This window comes from Cryptomeria japonica, chromosome 4 (genome assembly GCF_030272615.1).
Source record: "Cryptomeria japonica chromosome 4, Sugi_1.0, whole genome shotgun sequence".
NCBI lineage: Eukaryota > Viridiplantae > Streptophyta > Pinopsida > Cupressales > Cupressaceae > Cryptomeria > Cryptomeria japonica.
In genome coordinates this window covers 605,110,366-605,133,674 of record NC_081408.1, presented here as the reverse complement: position 1 = coordinate 605,133,674, position 23,309 = coordinate 605,110,366, and positions in this window count along the sequence as shown.

Sequence of the window (23,309 nt, the reverse complement as noted above, 5' to 3'; positions counted from 1 at the left end):
GCCCTAGGAGATGCATCAAAGTCCGCCTTGGTTGAGGTCACCCAGAAGTCCGCCCAAGGAGAACACCTTCCAAAACTCCGCCCATGGTGCTGGTCATCCAAAACTCCGCCTAAGGTGCTGCTGAGTGGATGTCTATGAAAGTCCACCCATGATGCCAAGTCTAAAAGTCTGCCCATGGTGTTGGTCATCCAAAACTCCGCCCAAGCATGATGAAGTGGTAGTCACCCAAAAGTCCGCCCTCCATGAAGTTGCCAAGGCTCCAAAAGTCCGCCCTATGGATGAAGTGAAAAGTGTTTCAAGTCTCAAAAGTCTGCCTTGGAAAGGTCATCTCAAACTCCGCCCAAGCAAGTGTTTCAAGTCTCAAAAGTCCACCCTCCAAGCTGCCTAAGAGAAGAAAGAAAGTTCGCCTTCCATGAGCTAGAAAGTCCGCCCTACCTAGTAAACACTTCCAAGTGTGGTGTCAAAGAACCTAAAACCTCCGCCCTATGTAAGAGACATCAATGATGGCAACATGAAGATTGGAAGTCAGTAAATGGAGAGGTTAACATGATGCAATATGAAGGAGAATTGATGAAAGAAATTTAGCTAAATATGAAGTGATACTTGGTGCCAAGTAGAAGTTCCAAAAGTTTGCCCTACACTTGGACATGCAAGATGATGATATCTCCAAAGTCTGCCTTGGTAGTGCTTGCAAGCCTCTCAAAAGTCTGCCTAAGGTGATGAAGGAAGATGCCTATCTTTCCAAACTTCGCCTAGAAGATGGTTTCAAAACAACACTTAAACTCCGCCCTTGGTGATACTTCGAAAGTCCGCCTTGAGTGAAATGTAATAAAGTTAAGACATGAAGTGCACATAAACATAAGGAGAGTTATAAAAGTCCGACTTTGCCTTGCAACACAATGAGAAATAAACTTCATGAAGTCCGCCTAAGTCAAAGATGAAGCCAAAAATACTTGCCAAGTATTAAGGAAAGGAGAATATTCCTTGGTGATGACATCCAAATCTTCAGGAAATTCGAACTGAGTTCTGAAAATAGAAAGTTTCTTGAAGGATGAATTTTGGAGATTGAGTTGATTTTTAACTGGAATTCAAAATAGAAAGTTGTATTCAAAGGAATTCGAACTCAAGGATGATGACTATGCAAATTAGAAACATTCTCTGTAGACTCAAAAGACTAGGGAAGGATTAGAAACAAGTTTTGAAGAGATTTTCCGAGTTTCTAATTATAAAATCAAACCCTCATACAAATATTTCATTCACTCTCTCATTTTTTTTATACATGAGGTTCGAATTTCTTGAGCAAGTTGAGAACATTTTGAGAGAGGTTTTAAGAGTTTTGCAAGTTGAAAGAAGATTTTAAGGGTGATTCCAAGTATAAGTTTGAGATTTTCAACCATTTTCAACAAGTTCACATGCAGATTGGAGGAGATTCTTGACTATTTTGAAGAGAAAATATACATATTTTCTGAAAATTTGAAGGTGATAGGAAGTCAAATTTCACTCCTGAACCTTCAAATCGGAGTGTTCATAGCTTTTTGAAAGCTAAAAGTGTTGAGGAAGTGGAGAATCAGAGCACACTTTGCCATCAAACCTTCAAAGTTTACGCTCAAAATGAGGATTCTAACTAAATTTCCTTTGGTTTTACAGGTCACAAATGGTAGTAGAAGCGAGATCATCATAGAGACCACAGCTGGAGTTTTAAGTCAAACGGAGGATTGAGGACAAGTTCACGGGCAAGATTCATCGGAGCGTGAAGATAGCCAAAATTTGGCTAAGTATGGGAAATGTTTCACAGAGAAAATTCCAATTTCCTCAATTATGATAAAGGCATGGAGAAATCCTTCTCCAAATTTGAGGGTATCAAGAAGGAGGGCATGATCACAGCGAATGTCTAAACAGCTTGATCTCATCATTTCATATTTGCAAGGGGTTATCTAGAGCTTTTACCATCCTCCCGCGCAACATAAATTGGCAGCTGAAGACAGGATTGTCATAGAAAACACAAATGGAGTTTCAAGCCAAGTTCAGAATTGAAGATGGGACCACGAGCAAGGTTCGTCCAAACATAGAGAGGGCCAAAATTTGGCTAAGTATGAGAAATACTTCACGAAGGGATTTCTTCTCCAAATTCGAGGCACTTGAAAGAATCTCAAGGTATTAAGAAAGAAAAGTTCTCAAACTTGGTGAAAATATGGAAAAAGTTAAATAAATTTCCAACTTCTTGAAGGATTTCATCTCCTCAAGAAATTAAAAAAGACAAGCTCCTAAGCAGAATCAAATGGCGACAAGAAGGAATCAAATTTCCATACTTAGACAATTTCTTGACACAAATTGGAGAATTCAAGGAAGACATCCAGCACGTTGAAGTGGCGACTCGTCATCTTCCAACCAATTAAATTGTTCCAAGTCAGCATGTCTAGGTTTGATGAACCTGACTTAATCCAAAAACTTCTAGAAGGGCACACTTCACAATGCAACAATCTTCTATTTTCATTGATAGTTCATTTTTTAGCAAGAAGGATAAGTGTCCCAAATGTAATTTTCTCATTGGTCGAGGGTAATTAGTTTTGGGAAACCCTAATTAGGGTTTGTAGCTTTCAATTTGGGCCCTTGATCACTGTTTGATCTCAACCGTTCATTTATTTTCTAAAAACTATATAAGGCCGCCCCCTCTCATTTGGAGAGTGTGAGGTTTTTGATGTATTGTTGCGTAAGGTCATTTCCAAATAATATATTGCATGTGCGCTTGCTTTGTAATCCCTATTGTTTGAATGATTTGCATGGTTTCAATTTCTTCAACACTTAGTTAAAATTAATCTAGATTTGTTTTCATTGTTGTTAATTTGAATGAAGGATTTGATAAGTGTCAATTGATGGTGTATCTCCGCCCATACTTTTGGTAAATAGATGATTTCCATTTTACCGTGCAAAGTTAGTCTGAGCCCATCCTCTGTGCATTCCAACATCTTAATCATAAGCACAATCCATTGAAGATTGCACCGGCTTTCTGTAGTTGTCCCTAGTGTGGCGAAGCAAAGTTTGGTTTCTAGAGAGCATCCAATTGATACCGTCTCCGGAGTTCGTAGGATCAGATTAGTTTTCCTAAACCCTATCTCTTTTCTCCTTTTTTTTTAAGTCTAAACCCCGAAAATCAAAAAAAAAAAGAAGAGCCTAAAATTGCTAAATCCATCTAAGTCCAGCAGTTCAAGATAGTTGTTAAACGTAAGTCCCCCTTGAGATTTTCAGCATACACTACCCAAGAAGCTATTCCACTAAAGTCACTTGTTCGCACATATAGACCTTGGAATCAGTAGTAATTTTTTTCAGGAGAGGATAGAATGCCTTCGGGTATCCTATCCTAATGTTTGGTAGATGATAAAACACACACCAACACAACCCTTCTCTGTTCTCTCTCATTCGTAGCTCCCTTATCTCTTCACTTACTCTACTTTTCAACACACGCATTTCTGCATTCTCTTGATGCTCCACTGAGCTTCCACCTGCAATGCCTTCCTCTACATGCTAGGTCGGCACTCATCCACAAGGCCTCTACATGTGCGACGGACAAGCCCACTTTTTCCTCCTAACCGCTACCACTCACCATGCAGCCACTCTTTTCTTCAGGGGCGAATCCCCTCTCGTATGCAATTCCACACACTACCAATCCACTCACTCCCTGCATTACTTCCTTTTCCCTCCCTTTATTAATGCATATGCTAATTATAATCTACAGTCATTCCAAAAAAAAACCGATGCTCTTCCAACTTTTATTGCCCCTTAATCTTCCTCTTCCTTTTTCCTCCCTTTATTAATGCATATGCTAATTATAATCTACAGTCATTCCAAAAAAGAACCGATGCTCTTCCAACTTTTATTGCCCCTTAATCTTCCTCTTGGCCGTTACAATTAATGATGCCCTCTTCTGCATTCTTTGAAATCGTATGAATGCCCTTTCAAATTTCCAATTGTAACTGTCCATTCACCGCCTATTCCAATGGTGCAGAAGATCTTTTTTTTTGTCAGGTTCCAACTAAAATGTGGATGCTCCTGTTCATGACCATATTGACCTGGCAGCTGCAATCCTCTATATGAATAAGATACTGGTAGCCAAATATTTGGCTTCACATGTGCATTAAACAATATGAAGAAACTTTGTTACTTCAAAAAAATTTGTTTAGTAATACCAAGTTGTCTTGCAAAATAATGGTCCATGAAACTACATACTATGTAACATTCTCCCACGTACAATCTATACTGCCTAAATACTCCGACATTTTACATAAACATCAGCAAGCGAACACCCAACAATGACTTCTGACTCCGATCAATGTTTAGAAACCAAAGCATTAAGTTGTTTACCCTGCTCCAACATTCTCCCAAAAACAATCTATGCTGCTTTAATACTCCCACATTTAACATAAACATCAGCAAGTGCACTCCCAACAATGACCTCTGACTCCAATCAGGTTTAGAAACCAAAGGATGTAGTTGTTTACCCTGCTCCAAGAGTAGGAACTCTGCACATGTCTATATGATACTGGAATAGATATATGGATTGGGATTGACACCCAATTCTTGCCTTTCAAAATAAATATCCTGTCCCATCCTTCTATACAATTTGTGTACAATCTGACATTTTAGCAATCCATGAATGCAATTTCTCAGGGGCATTCGTCATACAGTTTGCATGCATCCAACTTGCTCCTACATTTCTAGACATTTCAATCAGATGCAATTCCCTGCTATCTTTAAGAACTGAGATGGCAGAGCATACCTTGAAAACACCGTTTGCAGTAAAATGGGCCATTTTTATCATCTTTGTTTGCATTGGACAGAAGACTTTCGGTGCTTCCACATATTCACTGCATTCAACATAAAATCCAATAATTTTTTTGTCAAATATATGGCGTGCATCGTCGAAATCTTGAGAATCCTCATACACCTGAATGAATCTGGTTGCGGGAAAGATATCAGAGTGCATTCTAAAATATTGAAATGAATTCTCTCTCTAAGAAAACAGAAACTAGCATTTCTGCATTTTTATCATCCCACCTTATGCTCTTTCTCATCTACTCAACTCACCTCATTCACACTCAATAAGATGCATTCTCGCCTAAATAAGATGCATTCTCGCCTAAATAAGATGCATTCTCGCCTATTTTCCCCGTGTTAGAATAAATAAATGTGAATGATGTTCTATAATGAATGAACAAGTGTCACATAGTGGTTAGTACTTGCCTTGTTTTTAGTATAGTTTTAATAATAATTATGATTAAATTTATTAACTGGAAAAAATTTGAAATGAAATGTTTCAAATTTTTTAAAAGAATAAATGATATATTTTTTATATATTTTTATATTTATTTTTTTCTAAAATAGTAATATAATAATAATAATTTTATACTAATTTTAAAATATTATAATAATAATAAAAATATGTGATATATTAAAAATAATTTAATATTAATAGAAATATAATATAAGATGGTATAATAATATTGTAATTTTAATTATTATGGTATTTTTATTATTATTATATTATCTTACATAATGTATTTTTGTTATTATTTTGAAATAATTTATAATTTAAATTTTTAAAAAAGTATTATAATTCTATTTAATATTTTTTTAAAGAATGCTTCAATTTTAATTTTTGGGACAGAGGAAAGCATAATATATAAATTAAAATAAAAGATTATATATGATAATTATAGATGTTTCATTTGCTAAAGAGTTAGTTTAAGTAAATAAATTTTTTTTAAGAAAATAATAAAATAATTTTTAAGTGAGTAAAACAACTATGAATTTTGTAACAAGGTAAATGTACAAATTTAAGTACGTATAAGATTAATTTAATTACTCAAAGCAAATAAAATAGTGTTGGATGAACCTGTTGCATCCCAGAAACCCGTGTATAACAGGGAAAAAAGTATTAGCCAATCGTTTACAAGAGAAATTTTTTTTTTTAATTATAAAGTTAACAAATATGCATGTATACTTTAAAATAAATTTAAAAATTTAAAAGAAAGAAAAATATTTGTTTATGATTGGTTAAAATAATTTTTTTTAATAAATAACAAAAAAAAATTCATTACAAGAGTATTGCCTAAGGGCAAGTACTAATAAGTAATGATTGGATAATTAGAAGAGTACCAAAATTTAAGGGTTTGTGTAAGGTTGATTAAGTTTAAAAAGGAGGTTAATTGGCTAAAATAATCGATTTTGATTTTTAATTGAAAAGATCAAGATTGTAGATTACCTTGCATTTATAAACACAATTTGACTCAAATAGTTAAAAGGAAATTTGTATCCAATTATGACTATTTCTACATAATACAAAGAAAGAAATTCATACAAAGAAATATTTAGAATTTGCATGCAAAAGAATATATAACATACCATTTCAAGATGACAAGATATACCTTGAAACTCTCAAGAGGGAAAAAACTATATATCCTCAATTTATTGTTTATCAATAAAGATTACAATACAACTGCAGAGTCTCTATGAATACCTCTAAAGCATCAAGCTCTCAACATGCACTCTGTGTGAATAAATAAATGAGAATTATATGACTAAACATCCAAATCCATGCATCAAACCTTCATATGTACAACCTACAAAAGATGCTCACACAAAACGACTCCAAACTAGCCAACCTAAACAACTACACTTGTGCTTGCTTTTATGGGCACAAGCATACACAAAACCACCAAGTGGTATTATATAAATCATGTGACTAATGTCATGAGCTTACAAAACCATTTCCCCCATCATTTATATTTTGGCACTAAGTTTTTCCAATATTAAATTTGTTTTCAATATGCAAACCCACATTAAATGTCTCACAATGTTACATACAACAACTAAATTAGCCCTCAATATGTCTAATCCATGTGATGCGCGTACCCTAGATCCTTTAAGTGCACTATAAATAATATTAAATTACATTATAACATTATGCAAGGTGTACAAACCACCTTTTCCTAACATTTTTCACTTGTATACATTGCATAAGGGGTAAAAAGTAAATTGAAACATCAAGGGAACAATCCCTATAGCCAACATGTACCATCAAAGAATCAAAGTGATTCATATGCTCCATCAAGACACCTGCAACACCATCATCTCAAGCATGAAGCCTCTCATCCTACATCATGCCAATGCACGAAAAATAGGATCCCATCCAAAGAGATGTCACACTAACTATCACATAGAAGCATAAGTCCTATCCCAGACTGATATCCAAACACAAACACTAAATCCAATGATAATAAATATGCATCAATAGTTGTTAAGAAATAATCAACATAGTTGAAATAGAAACCACAACTAGTTGCTAACACAATCAACCAACCATACCTCAAAACCAAGGTATGCACATCATAACAGGTAAATATTATGACCCTAATATGATATATTCCTAAGTATAATAAGGATAAGCACGTGTGACATGCTTAACCTTAGCATAAATATTATTTAATACATTAATCCATATTAATTAAGATGAGGGGGTGTTTCCCTACATAGTTAAGCATATAAGTAAGGAGATATTTCTCAAAAACCATCGTATCATCAAATATTGAATTCATATATTATTATCTGATTATTGGAGGTCACCCACTATAAATGATTTTCTAAATTTTTAATTTTTATACTTATTTCTAAGAAATATCATAATAGTAAATCTTATGCCATCAACATATCAACCCATAAAATGTAATCACAAGCTTTATGTATCAAACAACTTGTTTCAAAAAAAAGTTGTTTTGTCAATTTTGTCTTAGGTATATTGGCTTGGGGCATGTTTTCACACTAGGTCGCTCCTATGATATTCTTAAAAGCCATAAATGCAATCAATAAGGCTCTACAATAGTTAGAAGTGACTAGTAAGCACCCAAAAACCATTTTTTATTCAAGAGGGTGTGGATTTAACAAAAAATTAATGGCTTACTAGCAACCAAAGAAGAACACGGAATGGAGGGAATAGCACAGGTGGAGGGAAATTTGAATTCTGTGAATGGAAGGAATAAAGTGGTTGGCTCCTTTGGTTTTGTTGCCTCTGCAGCTCAAGGACAACTTGTCTCTTTGCGATCCACGGGCGATGATGAGGATGGTCGAAAGGATGGGGACCCACGGCATCAGGACCCTCCTCTTGACTTTAAAAATACTAAAGATTCTTCAAAGTTGGGTCACGAGATCTTGAACGCTGAGCTGGAAAAGACGACTGAAGACAAGGTGGTCAAACCCTGGAACAATTTATTTGCAAACAAGCCTACTGGTAAATTTGCCTTTCCCTCTGTGGAAGATATTTCTGATAGAAAGGTAGGCAGATTAGCTATTGCAGTACCAAATGTGGGTATAGATCACAGTATTTCTCTAATGGCATTCTCTCTTGTGGGGAAATTTGTTGGACCCAAGCCTAATATTGAAGTTGTTAGGTCTTTTGTGAAGAGAAAATGGAGGGTGAAAGGACAGGTTGATGTTTCAGCCCTGTCAAGGGTTTTTTTTGTCTTTTCCTTCTCCTGTGGTGAAGACTTGGAAATGGCTCTGAGTGGAGGACCCTGGATGCTTGGGAAGCCTTCTTTATCTTTAAGAAAATGGTCTCCAAAAAGGAGCTCAATGATTCCTTTTTTGAATCTACTCCAGTCTGGGTGCGGCTTCCTGGTTTGCCACTTGAATTTTGGTTGGAAGACGTATTCTTAGACATTGCTAAATCCTTCGAGGAGCTTGTGGCTATAGACTCTATGATAGCAACACGAAAGAGACTGGTGTATGTGAGGATATGCGTTAATATCTCATAGAACACAAACCTTCCTAGCTCTATCAAAATAAATTTCAAGCTAAGTAAGTGGGACCAAGTCATAGAGTTTGAATCCCTCCCTTTCGTGTGCTTTTCATGTAAGAAAGCTGGACATTGGGCAAAGGCTTGTCCTAGTAACCTAAAGAATGCTCAGAAGAACAATAATCATGTCAAACAGATCTGAAAAGAGAAGTTGAACAAAAATGAGGAGGGTAGATCGGAAGGAGGAACCGGACTCCCTAGTAACTCAAAAGATATAACAAGGGATGAAAGGAAAGCTAGTCCTTCCAAGGAGATTCCTCAGAAGGAAATCAGAAAGGATGAAGAGAATGTATTTGAAGTTAAAACAAGCAATGGCTTTGAAGCTTTACAGATTCAAGAAGAAGAAAATGTAATTATAGAAGAAATTCTTGAAGACGGTGAGATTGGAGACATAAATGAATCACAATATGAGATTCCAAAAGATACAAAATAGGAATGTAATAAAGTGTGTTCAAAGGACTCTGAAGTTCTAGATATAATCTTTGAAGAAAATACCCAATTTAGATCGCTCTAGGTTAACCTTAACTCTCTATTTCAGAACTTTGGGACTAATTTGCCCACCTCATCTCAATGAAAAGGAGAACCTTGGAATAGTAAGAAGTTTGCATATAAAGATGAAGAAGATGAAGAGTTAATAGAAGTGGGAAAAAATAAAAACAAGAAAATAGGGTGTACTAATGGGGTTAAAACTAGAACCAGGTCTAAGGCGGATATTGGTCTTTCCAAATCTCCACCAGGACACAAAACTATGAAGTGGCACAGGGACTAGGAGAGCAAACAAAATATAGCTGATGGAAGGCAGTGAACCATTCAGGAATCCTTCTTCTAGGTTTCCAAATGAAGGTAATCTCTTGGAACATTAGAGGCCTAAATGGTCTCCATAAGCAGGATGTGCTTAGGAATTTTATCAAAGATCATAAGCCGAACATTATCCTGGTTCAGGAAACTAAAATGAGTAAGGAAAAAGTTGAAAAATTAAAATTCTTTAAACTTGGGGGTGTATGTGGCAGTAGTTCTAATGGAGCATCTGGTGGGGTTGCCATATTTTGGAATAAGAAAACTATTGATGGAGACCTGATTGATGAAGATAGTAATATCATTTCTATGAGAGTCAAATGCATTGCTGAAGGACAGGACTGGGTGGTTACCAACATTTATGCTCCCAACTCTAAAGCTACTCGGAGCAGGTTTTGGGACAAAATCTAGCAAAAAAGAGGGACTTTTTCCTAGGATAGTTGGCTTTTGATGGGAGATTTCAACACTCCTCTGTAGGAGATTGAAAAATTTGGTGGAACCCAAGCTCAACTGGATAGCAGGATTGATCTTATGGACTTTATCAATGCCAATGCCCTCATTGATGTTGACCTTTCTAGAGCTTCCTACACTTGGTCTAATCAAAGGGATGGAGGAGAACTTATTCAAGTAAGGCTTGATAGATCTCTTATTACTCCTGACTGGATCCTTAAGTATAAATGTTCTCTATCTATTATTAACAGAATTGGATCGGACCATTATCCTATTTCTTTTGTTGCTGATTCTATTAAGGGAAAATGTTGTTTTCCTTTCCGGTTTGAAAAAATGTGGATCTCACACCCTTCCTTGGAAGCTTCCATTTCCAAATGGTGGAATATAAATGTGGATGGTTCTGCCATGTTCAAAGGTGCTAAAAAAGTTAAGAAATATCAAAGATAACATCAAGTTTTGGAATAAAAAGGTTTTTGGGGATATTTATGAATCTAAGAGGAAGCTCAAGGAGGAATTAGAACAGATTCAAAATTCTATTCAGAAACATGGTTATAAGAATGTCCCCAAGGCTAAAGAAGATGAGGTTCTAGCCAAATTACACAACACTATTTCAAGAGAAGAAATTTACCAGAGGCAAAGATCCAGGGCAATTTGGTTAGAGGTTGGTGACAAAAATACTAAATTCTTTCATATGACATCAATGAAGCATAAAGCAACAAGCAAAATTTCCAGATTGATTGTTAATGATAAAATTCTTGTCAAAGATGATGATATAGCTGATGAAGCTGTAAGGTTCTTCTCTAACCTTCTGACTGGTAGCAAGGAGCTTGACCTTGTTAAGCAACAAGATCTGGTTGAAAATATTCCTAAGATTATTGGAACTAATCAGAATAGGATTTTATCTGTCATCCCCTCAGCTGATGAAATTAAAAGAGATGTTTTCTCCTTCCAAGGGGATAAGGCATCGGGCCCAGATGGATTCCCCATGTTTTTCTTTCAGGAATATTGGCACATTGTTGGGGCTGATATGGTCAATATTGTCAAAGAATTCTTTGGTTCTAGAAGAATTCTTAAAGAAATCAACTCTACCTTCATTGCTCTAATTCCTAAGGTGGCTGGAGCTGATTCTATGGGTAAGTTTAGGCCAATTAGTCTATGCAATTCTTTTTACAAGATAATCTCAAAAGTCCTGACTTCTAGATTGTTGGTTGTTCTTCCTCTTGTTATCTCTGAGGAGAAAATAGGATTTGTCCCAGGTAGGCAGATTTTGGACTCTACAATTCTTGTGCATGAGAATATCCATTCTCTTAATGTTGCAAACAAAGAGGGATTCCTCATAAAGCTGGATTTGGCAAAAGCCTATGACAGGGTTGAATGACAGGTTCTTTTTAGGATCATGGAAGCCTTTGGATTTGATGAGAAGGTTATCAAAATCACAAGAGAGCTAATATCTATGCTGAATTTTTTTATTCTTGTTAATGGATCTCCTTCCATATTTTTTAAGTCTTCAATGGGTCTCAGGCAAGGAGATTCTATCTCGCCTATTCTTTTCACTATTTTGGTGGAATGTTTGAGTAGATTGATTCAAAAGTTGAAGGAGAAAAGGATCATCAAAGGTTTGCAACCCTCTTCAGCTAATTTCTTCTACACTCATCAACATTTTGTTGATGATACTATATTATTTCGATACTCTTTTGTGAGTGAAGCTTCTGCCTTCAAAAATGCTCTCAGCTCTTATTCCCTTGCTATTGGCCAGCAGGTTAACTGAGAGAAATCTGCTATTTACTTCATCAACACCCCCTTGTTGAGGTAGCAGAGGATTGCTAACATAATTGGTTGTAAGGTTGAGCTTCTCCCCTCTACTTACTTGGGCCTCCCTCTTGGTTTGGCTCCTCCAAACTCTTTCTAGAATTCTTTGATTGATAAGTTCAACAAAAAATTGGCTGGATGGAAAGGCTCTATGTTGTCGTGGGCTGGTAAGTTCCAGCTTCTTCAAGCTACCCTTCAGAATTTGCTTGTTTATGCTCTTAGTTTATTTAGTATACCGGTCAAATTTGTAGAAGCATTAGAAAGAATTCAAAAAATATTTCTTTGGTCTGGTGTGGAAGATAAGAAAAGGAATTCTTTGGTTGCTTGGGATAAAGTCTGTGGTCCTAAAAGTTGTGGGGGGTTAGGTATCAAATCCCTTAAACCTTTCAATAAAGATTTGTTAGCCAAACAGGTTTGGAGGGCCTATGGTATTAAGAGAGATTGGAGTAGGGTGTGGTTTGACAAATACATTCATAATCAACCCATTCATTCCCTTCTCTATTCTGAAGATATCCCTGCAGGATCTTTTATTTGGAATAGTATGATAAAATCTATTAAAGTTGCTAAAGCTGGAGTTGGCTGGGTCCTTGGCAAAGGTAACAAAATTAGATTTTGGGAGGATGTTTGGATCAAAGATGAGCCTCTTTTTAATCAGGATTGCAGCCATATCATTGAAGATTGTAAAAGGAGGTTTGGTTCTATGGTGTGTAATTATTGGGAGGAGAATAAATGGGTTAGACTTGATGATGTTTATGCTGGATTTTCTTCGCTCCAACATGATTTGCTATCCTTTTCTGTCAGCAAAGATTCAGATGATGTCTTCTTATGGAAGAGTAATCCTAGGGGTACTTTTACTATTCCTTCTGCTTACAAAATAATATCAACTCAGGCTTGTAACCCTATATGGACTAAAGTCTGGAATAGATTCCTCATTCCTAAAGTTAATATGTTTTTCTGGCTTGCAATTCACAACAAGATTCTCACTATTGATAACCTGGTCAAAAGAGGATTTATGTTCCCTAATAGGTGTGAGTTACGTCAGAAAGAGGCTGAGTCTATGGATCATTTGTTCATTCACTATTCTTTTACCTGGGAAATCTGGGGTAAAGTGTGGACGCAATGGAAAGTTGACTAGGTTATGTAGAATAGTTGTAAGGAAGTCCTTTGGCATTGGATTTTCCCTACCAAGCTTCCCATCATTAAGACCCTTTGGTCCTTTTTTCTTCCTATGACCTGTTGGTATATTTGGAAGGAGTGAAACAATAGAATTTTTAGGGACACTAAGTGTTCTTCTCAGGTGGTATATGAAAAGATTTGTAGGGCTATTAAAGAAAACATCAACACTATTCACAAAAGCAACAAGCAGTGTAGTTATATTGATATGAATGATAATGAGAAAAGGATTTTAACTGAATAGAAATTAATAAGGTTTGGAAGTCTGATCTGAAGAGTAGAAGAGATAATGTGGTTTGGAAGTTCCCTCCTCATGATTCGGTGAAGGTGAACTTTGATGGTGCAGCTAAAGGAAATCCAGGTAATGCTGGAGGGGGAGGTGTTATCAGAAACTCTTATGGATTTTGTGTTGCTATGATTGCTTCTCCCTTTGGAATTCAAAACAACCATGTTGCAGAAGCTTTGGCAATGTTAAAATGTCTTCAGCTTGCTCAGGGCTTCAATTTTAAAAGAATTTGGCTGGAGGGGGATTCCCTCAATATAATTCAGGCTATTAAAGGTATTATTTCCCCTTCTTGGAATATCCAAAATATTATTGATAAGGCAAAAAAAATGTTAGATGCCTGTGATAGTGTGGTCATTACCCATACCTTTAGGGAAGGTAATAGGGTAGCCAATTTTTTAGCTAATGAGGGGGTCATTTTAGCATAAGATGCTAATTATATCGAACAGTCATCATGTAAGAACAAAGTCTAAGAGCAATTATTTTATGATAGGATCAATGGTACATATTAATCTCATCATTACCTTTTTTGGTTTGGACTTCAATGATAGAGTTTGGAGTGAGGTGGATTGTCAAATGATGACCCTTCTCAGGCGTCTCACTAATGAGTATAGGTGTGAAGGGCCTTATCATATTAAGTACTGGGTTAATTTGCATGTTTTAAAGGGCTACTTGAAAAACAAGAAAATTACCTTGGTTTTCGATTCGAGCTTCTCTGTTCTTCAGCATCTAGTTAGTTTGTGCTCCCCTGAGGGTTTCGATTTGAACAACTACTACATTATGGGAGGAAATCTCAACCGTAATGAGCCCACCAGTTGTGATAGTTGGAAGGGTGAAAGGAAAATTTGGAGAAGGCTGTATAAAAATGGCTTCACTGATTATATGGAGAAATTGCATGGGAGCAAGAAGTTTGTGTCCTGTGGTTTTGCCAAGGGTTGAAAAAATAACAGAGTTACTCTATTTGGTCAGACCTGGAGAGTGGATGAAGATTTGGTGGCTGAGGTGACTAGTTTGCAGAAGGATGACATCAAGTTTTATAGAGATTGTAAGTTCTTGGTGGAAGCCATAAAAAATTTCCCCAAGAACGAAGAAGAAAGGGCTCGCCTTGCTAAAAAGGATAATATTTCCTATTATCTCCCTAACCAGGTAAAATCCTTTTGGCAGAAAATGTTGAAAGTGTTAATGGAGTATCTTACTGTTGATGGTAGGTTTTCGAAAGTCTATAATTATCACTTTGTTATCCTTAATCACTTTTGCCATGGCTCTAAGATATCTCTGCCCTTCTATTTGGCCTCCTCCCTTAATGACAGTCTAGCTGACCATGCTAAGAAACCCAATTCCTACCCCATTCCCCACCAAGGTCTTATTTTGTTAATTTACGAGTATATTAAGGATAAAGTTAAGGCTAATAAGGATTATCCCTTTATGGAGAATGCCCATATCTCTGAGGATTATGACAGCTCTGAGTCTGATGATGATTCTACTAATCCTCCCCCTAAAAAGAAATCGAGGATTAGTAAGAAAGCTGAAGAAGATGCTGAAGAGACGGCTGATCCTAGGAGAGGGAGGTGGAAAAGGAGGCAAAGTATGAGCAGGAGAAGGAGGAGGAGGGCGAGGAAGGAGAAAAGGATAATGAGCAGGGTGAAGAGGATTTTGATGAGTCAGAGGAGAAGGAGAGTCCCTATGAAATGGACAACAGGGATGAAGATCGGAATAATATGGAGGAGGGCAACCCTAGGTCTGAGGATTCTGCCCAGGACATGGAGGATGTGGATACTATTATGAATCCTTCTAGAAATATCTCTCTGGAAATGTTTAATTTCCAGAAGTGGGTGATTGATAATATTACCAATATTCAGGAAAAACAGAGAGAGCTGGAGCTCAAAATTGATAATGTGGTTAAGGATATTAATAATAAAGGAAAAGAGGAAAATTCTAAGGATAATAGTGAAGTCAAGAACCACCAATCTTCACCGGAGCAACACCAAAACATCAAATACCAACAATATCCCCCTTTGGCATTGATGGCAACACATGCAAAAAATTATAAGTATCCCAAAATCTGCAAAACACCAAAAATCTAAATTTTGTACACTCAATCTGACTGACTCACCCTAAACTGCTTTCTCCATTTTTCACTACTCTCTCTCTCCCCCTTTGACATCAATGGAAAAGGGTGGAAATCCACCAAGACTTATGTACAAAAGAATGAATGAATGCAATTGTTTTACATGAACTTAAAGATGTCAGAGTAAGTCACCTTCAGGGATTCCAAATATTGGTTCCATCCTCTCAAAAAACACTCCAAAACACTTATTAGGGAATTGTACATAAATGCATGAACCTCAAGACTCTAAAGATCAAACGACACTAGTTTACCTAAGGCATTGATTGTATCCTGTTGTGATCCCAACAAGGTATCCATTCGGGGAGTTATCAAACTCCTCATATCTCTCACTCTGCTCAAAATTTTCTCCTTGTCTTTATTCAAATTCTTTATTTTATCAGTATAATCCAAAATTTGTGCTTCAAGTGAGCTCGGAAAGACCGATTGAGGTGCAAAATAATTATCAATACCGACTAACTTACCCTCAAGATCTTTTATCTGTCGATCAATGTCTACAACAAATTTGGGCAAAAATAGACATGATTTAAAAAAATTCTCACCTTCATCCAATTCCTCTTCTATACTCTTCATTGCAGTCTTCAAGCTCGCTCTATCTCTCTCAACTTCTTTCAAATTTTCTTGCAATCTCATCTCATTAAATCTCTTCTATACAGATTCATCTACATCCTTCTCTAGAGATACAAAATGAGTGTTAACAACATTTAACAAGTTCTTAAGCTTTCTAGGGGGAGAAGCACTAGAATCCTGACTGAAACTAAGTAGAAGCTTTTCTAAAACCTCAGTTGCAAGATAGATGACCTCTTTATCTTCTAACTGAGATTTCAACAGGTTTTCACTTGCCTTAATCTAAGCTTGGGTGGCAAGTTTCAATGCTTGAAGAGGGGAAAGAGTGCTTAAATCAACCAGACCATGAGGAAAGTCATCCTCAACATGAATCTGCTTACCTTTGTCAGTGACATTGGCCACAGTCATGGTTACCAGAGGTTTCTCTGTACGTTCATCACTCTTCTCCTTCTTAACCTCTTCACTCACACTCTTTTCAACTTTTGCAATCTCCTCAACTATCATTTTTCAATTACTTCTATCTCAGGAGGGTCTTGAGTAGCTTCATCGGAGATGTCTGCTACTAGATTCAAAGAAGGTGTATCCTGTGCTGCTTCAACCAAATCAATAGATGGTTGATCCTTCTAACCATTGGAGACTTCTACATGTACTTTCAGAAGGGAAGTGTCTTCAGGAATGTTATTTTTCGGCTGGGTGGCATCCTCTGGCTGATTTACTTCATAGCTTAGTTCTAGCATAAAGTCTTTTATTATTTGTTTTGTCTCTTTTGCAATTTTATCAATTTTACCAAGCATTATTCTGTTAACTCTCCTCTTTCTCCTGAACTTTTCTTTTGTCAATTTCAATAATATTTCAACTTCATCTCTAGAGATAACTGAATAGGTATTAACCAATACATATTCCTACATTTCTTCATCTTTATGCTAGACAAAATTTCTCTAAATATAAAGAATATCATACAATTCTTTAGGTAACTCAGATGATAATTCAATTAGAGGTCTACTGAAGTTGTTCATATATTGAACAACTGCTTCCTCAATTTCTCTCTACTCCTCATCATTTTTATTCTCATAATATATAGCAAGATTATTCAAATTTTCATCCTTAATGATTTCATTCTTCATATCTTCTAAGGATTTAGGAGGGATGAACTCAACCTTACCAGACTCCAGAGCTCCATCTATCTCATATTTTTGCTTCTTGATTCCTCTAGATCTTCTGGATGGCTCACCTTGAGTCTTTGTCTTTTTTGAGGGTGGATCATCATCGAATGACTTTCTAACTCCTCGAGCATAAGTAGCAGTCTTCTTAACTTTCCAGACTTCTTCATTCAACTTTGTCTCCTCCTCAACTGCAACATACGACCTTGAAGGCTTCTCCTTTTTCCTCTTCTCAACTCCATGAGAAAATATTGCTAGCTTGGGCTTGGGTGGAGGTATCGGTTTCTTAACTTCAGAGACAGGTGCAGATTTACTAGGCTTAGCTTTGAATTGCTTAGAAGAGGAGGACATCACTTTAGGTTGTGGTTTGATCACATCCTCTTCCTTAATAATATTCTAAGCTCTATCCCTATGTACAACTTCCTTAGTCAATCCCATCTTCTCTGAAACCGCCTTTGCTTCCTTTCTGATCTTTCTCTTCCTACCAACATCGGTGAATTTCTTGTGTAGGCTTAATTCCTTCTCCTTAAAAGTACCGAATCTTTCTTCCTTAGGATCTACTAGTTGGCTCAATAGATGTTGAGCATATGCTTCAAGCGTAACATAATCAACTTCATACCCCATGGGCATGATCCAAACTATCCTTGGCTCAATCGCTTCCATATGGCATTGATATTTATCAACCACGAAGGAAATTGTTTGCTCATACTTCTCTACAATCTCCTCTCTTTGTTGCACTGCTCTTTTCTCTTGATCACATTGTAAAAAATAAACCTTTGAAATGCCCTTTCAACCTCTGAAAACCTAATTTTGTGTTGTAATAAATGCTTTAACCGGTTACCTTGATTTTCATGAAATCGCTTACCGGAGCCTTAAATCTCCATCATATCTTTCAGATAGCATCTGCATACATGATTTAAACATTCTGCAACCTTCCGGAATCAATTACAGATCACTGAAGAGGAGTTTCTATGAATCTGCATGTAAAACTCCCCCTAAGGCCAAAAAGCCCTAGTTACCAAATGAGGTTCCATCACCGAATTCAAGTGTGGAGCCATTCTGCACATTAGAATCATCTTTCTTAACCCACATCTTCTTATGTCGATCTCTGATTTCATCTGCTTTTGTTTTTCCCTTCTCATTTGATTTGTTCTTGTTTATTGGACCTTTATTCTTGCTCTTGCAATGTTTTGCAATGTGACCTTGTTTGTTACATGCATGGCAAACAATATTTCTCTGCATAGGCCTGAAATTCATCTGATTTGGTCTCATCTTGCATTGGTTAGAGATATGTCCAAACATCCCACAAGCATAACATCTCTTGATCTAAAAATTATTCATTACTGCTCTGCACATGTTTGACTTGTCACAAAAATTGTTGCATATGAAACACTAATTGGTAAAGGTAGCACCATTGTTTACATTAATCATTCCATTATTCACCCTAGTTCTGCATTGATTTGCCATATGACCAAATTTATTGCAAGTAAAACATCTACCATTGAATTTATAAGCATTAGGTTGTCTTACCAGAGGATTCTTTCTCTTCTGATGATTAGGCTTTGCATTGCTCTGTCCAAAACAGGATGATTCTTCTTTCTCATATCCAAGTCCTCGCATGTCTTTTCCATGTCTCTAACTATCCAACATCCCATCTAACCTTTCCGAGCTAGCATTAAATTTGTCTTTGTATTCGTTTATAGTAGAAATTCCATCTCTTAAGGCAACAGTATGTCTTTCAAGTTCTTGTCCATCTTTCAATGATTCAGTCAAAATTTCTTCATTCTTCTTCTAGCCTTCAATATCCTTAGTCAGCTTCATCACAATGGATTGCATCTCATTCTTCAATACAACATTCTCTCTAGCAAGCTTTTCACATTCTTCAGTTTTGCTTTGGACTTCAATGCTTTTCTCTTGTTTCTCCTTCATCTTATCCATCAACTCTTTCCTCTCGTCCTTTGAAGTGTTGACTTGTTCTTTCAAATATTTAATGAAATCTTCAGCTGCACTCGAGTTTCTCTTTCATGAACTTATTTTATTTCTTGTTGCATCAAGATCCTCAAGTGCCACACAAAGTTATCTCTGCAAACCAAAATCCATTGATTCAATCTCCTAGACCTTCCTCAAATGGTTAGGCTTCCTCGGAGGAACTAGTCTCTGATAACAATTGTTGGAATCAAGGAACACTAAGAGGGGAGGGGGGTGAATCGGTGTTTCATAAATTTTGGAACTTGTTAATCTAATTCTTTAACCACTTGATGTATAAGAAAGAAAGTAAAGTGCAACAACACAAAACAAATAACCATGCAACCATAACACCAATATTTTTATGTGGAAACCCAAAAGGGAAAAACCACAGTGGTATTTGAACCCACAATATTATTCCACTATGGCCAGTAGCAAAATAATATTACACGAGGGGAATGCACTTGCATTCAGGCACACTGCCTAGAGCTCACTGCTCAAGTTACAAAACAAGGCTACAACCTCGGAGGAAGGCTCACTACCTTACAAGAGATTACAAACTGATTACAATAGGTAGTGAACTGGAAAATAGCATCTGATTATGCCAAAAATCAGTTCTGGTTAAGTGCAAACTGATCTGCTTATCTATTATGTTCTACTCTACAACTGCTTACCGAATCAACCAAGATCAAAATGCGCACATGAAAATGCACTCAATCGCTTCAAAACGGTCTACCACATCACACATCACACCAAATGCATCATCCAAAATGGTCTTATATATCCGAACTAGCAAAAATTGATCTCCCACAAGTCAGCTTCACAAAATATCAAAAATGAAATGTGTAGCCACAAGTCGGCTTAGATCTATTACCAAACAATATTCCGGACCCAAAATACAAAATCACATGCTTCCTATAGGTCTCACATATTGCCCTGAAAACATTTCCAATCACCAAAATCAACTCTAAGAATCTGAACACATGATACACTAACAAACATGAATAATACTTTGCTTTACTGTTCTACCGGATACCAGATCACTAAAAATGCATAGGAATTAACATCGGAGGGTGGATTGTCGAGATAATATTCTCCATATACCTAACCAACTAATCATTGATCACTGAAACCAAAATATGCCTCACCGAAAATCACAAAACTGTATACTACACTGCATTGACTGTCTTAATCCAGGAATACTCTATCCAAGACATCCAGCTAGCCAAAACTTCATACCGGATCAGATCAAGAGGCTGAGTTGCCATCAATTACAACTCCTAAGAATCTACAAGCATCGGGAACCACCAATATTCATCGGAGAAACACCAAAACATCAAATGCCAACATAAACCTAATCTAAAAATAGGGAACTAAAATTAGCTCAAGTGAACTTAATCTATCATTCAAGCCTAATCTAATGAAAAAAATTAAAAAGAACCTAAGTTTAGCTTAAGTGAATAAAGTAATTAAAATACCTAATTATAGAATTAATTAGATAATGTCAAGTGATCCCACAATAGTGGGTTACACTTTTTGGCCAAACTTGGCATTGAAATGAACATTTTGAATGAAATATTCACTTTTCGATACCTATAGCTACTAAATTTTTTTAAAATTTGAAGATGATGTGAACTAGTGATTTGTGACATTTTGTCTATAGATTCTAAATATATATAATTTTTAAATATTGGAATCAAATTGTATTTCTTTTTCCATCTCCTTCGATAATTGCTTTTTAACTATAAACACCAATTTAAAGAGTGATGTGCATGATGTCACGCATAATATTTTTTTCTACAAGGGTTAAAATTATGATTGTTTCAAATTTTGGTTTCTAAGATCAATATATAATGCTTGCATTTTGTTTCATAATGTTTTGTTGATTCTTTCTAAATTAAGTTTTGAAGTTGAACTAATTATAATTTAGACATAGGTGCATGAAGTTGCAAATAACTTGTCAAGTATGTGTCAAAATTCAATATTTTTTTTGTTGGAACAAGAACATCAATAGCTACTATGTAGATATTTAAAAAAAAAAAAAATTAATTTACTATTTTTCCTCCTATGTAGAACTACTAAGTTGATGTTTGGTGAAAAACCTATGTTTAGCAAAACTTTAAAAAAAAATCATAATAAAATCAAATAAAATTAAATAGTTGTTGCAAAGCTCGTTTTCATGACTACCATCCGACAATTTGGTTTGTCAAGATACTTTCATTTGAACCTTCAACCTAAGCTTTGAAGGCCAAAAATTTGCAAAAAGTTGCAAGAAGAGGGGGAGAGATAGAAAATCAAGGGGTTTGCTCGAACACCCCTTTAAGTGAATGGGTATTTGAGTGAAGGTCTCCAAGGGATGTTCGTTTGAAAAATTGGTTCAAGTGAACCCTTTAAATCCACGCAAACATTTTTGTAACTAACTAATTTGTCCAAATCCACTTTGCTTTAACGGTGGACGCTCATTTGAGCCCCTCGCCAACCAAAAATTTATTTATTTTTATTTTAATTCACATTACATATAAAACGATATTTATTTTTTTCAAAACAATATTGCAAGATTAATTCACATTTTTTCTCTACAAGGCAGATTTAGGAGAAATTTTTTGGAGTGGAATTTTCAAGGACCATATTTTTAAAAGGAGATGGGAAATAGAAGAAGACAAAATAATTCACCTGCAAAGGCACACAGATTACATGAAGAAATAATGGAAAGATATTATAGACAAAAAGAAGGTACACATCTTTACCTTTCTATTTAATATTGCATCATGTAACTTAGGATGTTAAATTTAGATCTCTCTCTCTCTCTCTCTCTCTCTCTCTCTCTCTCTCTCTTCTCTCTCTCTCTCTCTCTCTCTCTCTCTCTCTCTCTCTCTCTCTCTCTCTCTTACCAACCACTCTCTAGAAACTCTCACTCTATCTTACCAACCACTCCCTAGAAATACCTCTCTAGGTCTTCTCTCTCTATCCTTCTCTAGGTTAGGTTTCTCTCTCCCTCTCAACTCCTTAAGTCTTTTTAATGCTCTTTCTCACATAAACTTCTTTTTAAATCTCTCTCTCTCTCTCTCTCTCTCTCTCTCTCTCTCTCTCTCTCTCTCTCTCTCTCTCTCTCTCTCTCTCTCTCTCTCTCTCTCCTTCTCTAGATGGGTTCTCTTTCTCGAGCTTTATTTTTTAGATCCTCACTCTTTAGATCCTTCTCTAGGTCCTATCTCTCTATCCTTATCTCAACTTAAAATCTTTTAAAAGGTCTCTCTCTCTCATAAACTTTTCTTTAGATCCTTCTCTAGGTCCTCTCTCTCTCTCTCTCCTTAATTCTTTTTAAATCTCTCTTTCTCTCTCTAGATCCTTCTCTAGAGAGGTCCTCTCTCTCTATCCTTCTCTCTAAGGTCCTCTCTATTTCTATATATCTCTCTTGACAAGTCTTTTTAAATCTCTATATGTCTCTCTCTCTATCCTTCTCTAGGTCCTCTCTATTTAGATCCTTCTCTAAGTCCTCTCTCTCTCTCTCTCTCTCTCTCTCTCTCTCTCTCTCTCTCTCTCTCTCTCTCTCTCTCTCTCGACTTAATTATTTATAGTTTTTTGTCACTATGTCTCTCTATCCTTCTCTTTAAGGTCCCTCTCTTTATCTCTCTCTTTAAGGTCCCTCTCTTTATCTCTCTCTTGACTTGTCTTTTTAAATCTCTATATGTCTCTCTCTCTATCCTTCTCTAGGTCCTCTCTATTTAGATCCTTCTCTAAGTCCTCTCTCTCTATCCTTTTATAGGTCCTCTCTCTCTCTCTCTCTCTCTCTCTCTCTCTCTCTCTCTCTCTCTCTCTCTCTCTCTCTCTCTCTCTCTCTCTCTCTCTCTCTCTCTCGACTTAAGTATTTATAGTTTTTTGTCACTATGTCTCTCTATCCTTCTCTTTAAGGTCCCTCTCTTTATCTCTCTCTTGACTTGTCTTTTTAAACATTTCTCTCTCTAGATCCTTCTCTAGATAGGTCCTCTCTCTATCCCTCTCTCTAAGGTCCTTTCTTTCTCTCTCTATATATCCCTTCTCTAGATAGGTCCTCCCTCTCTATCCTTATCTAAGTCCTCTATTTTTTTGTTTCTTTTCTACCTATAATTTGACTTGAGTAGTTAAATATATTATGAATTC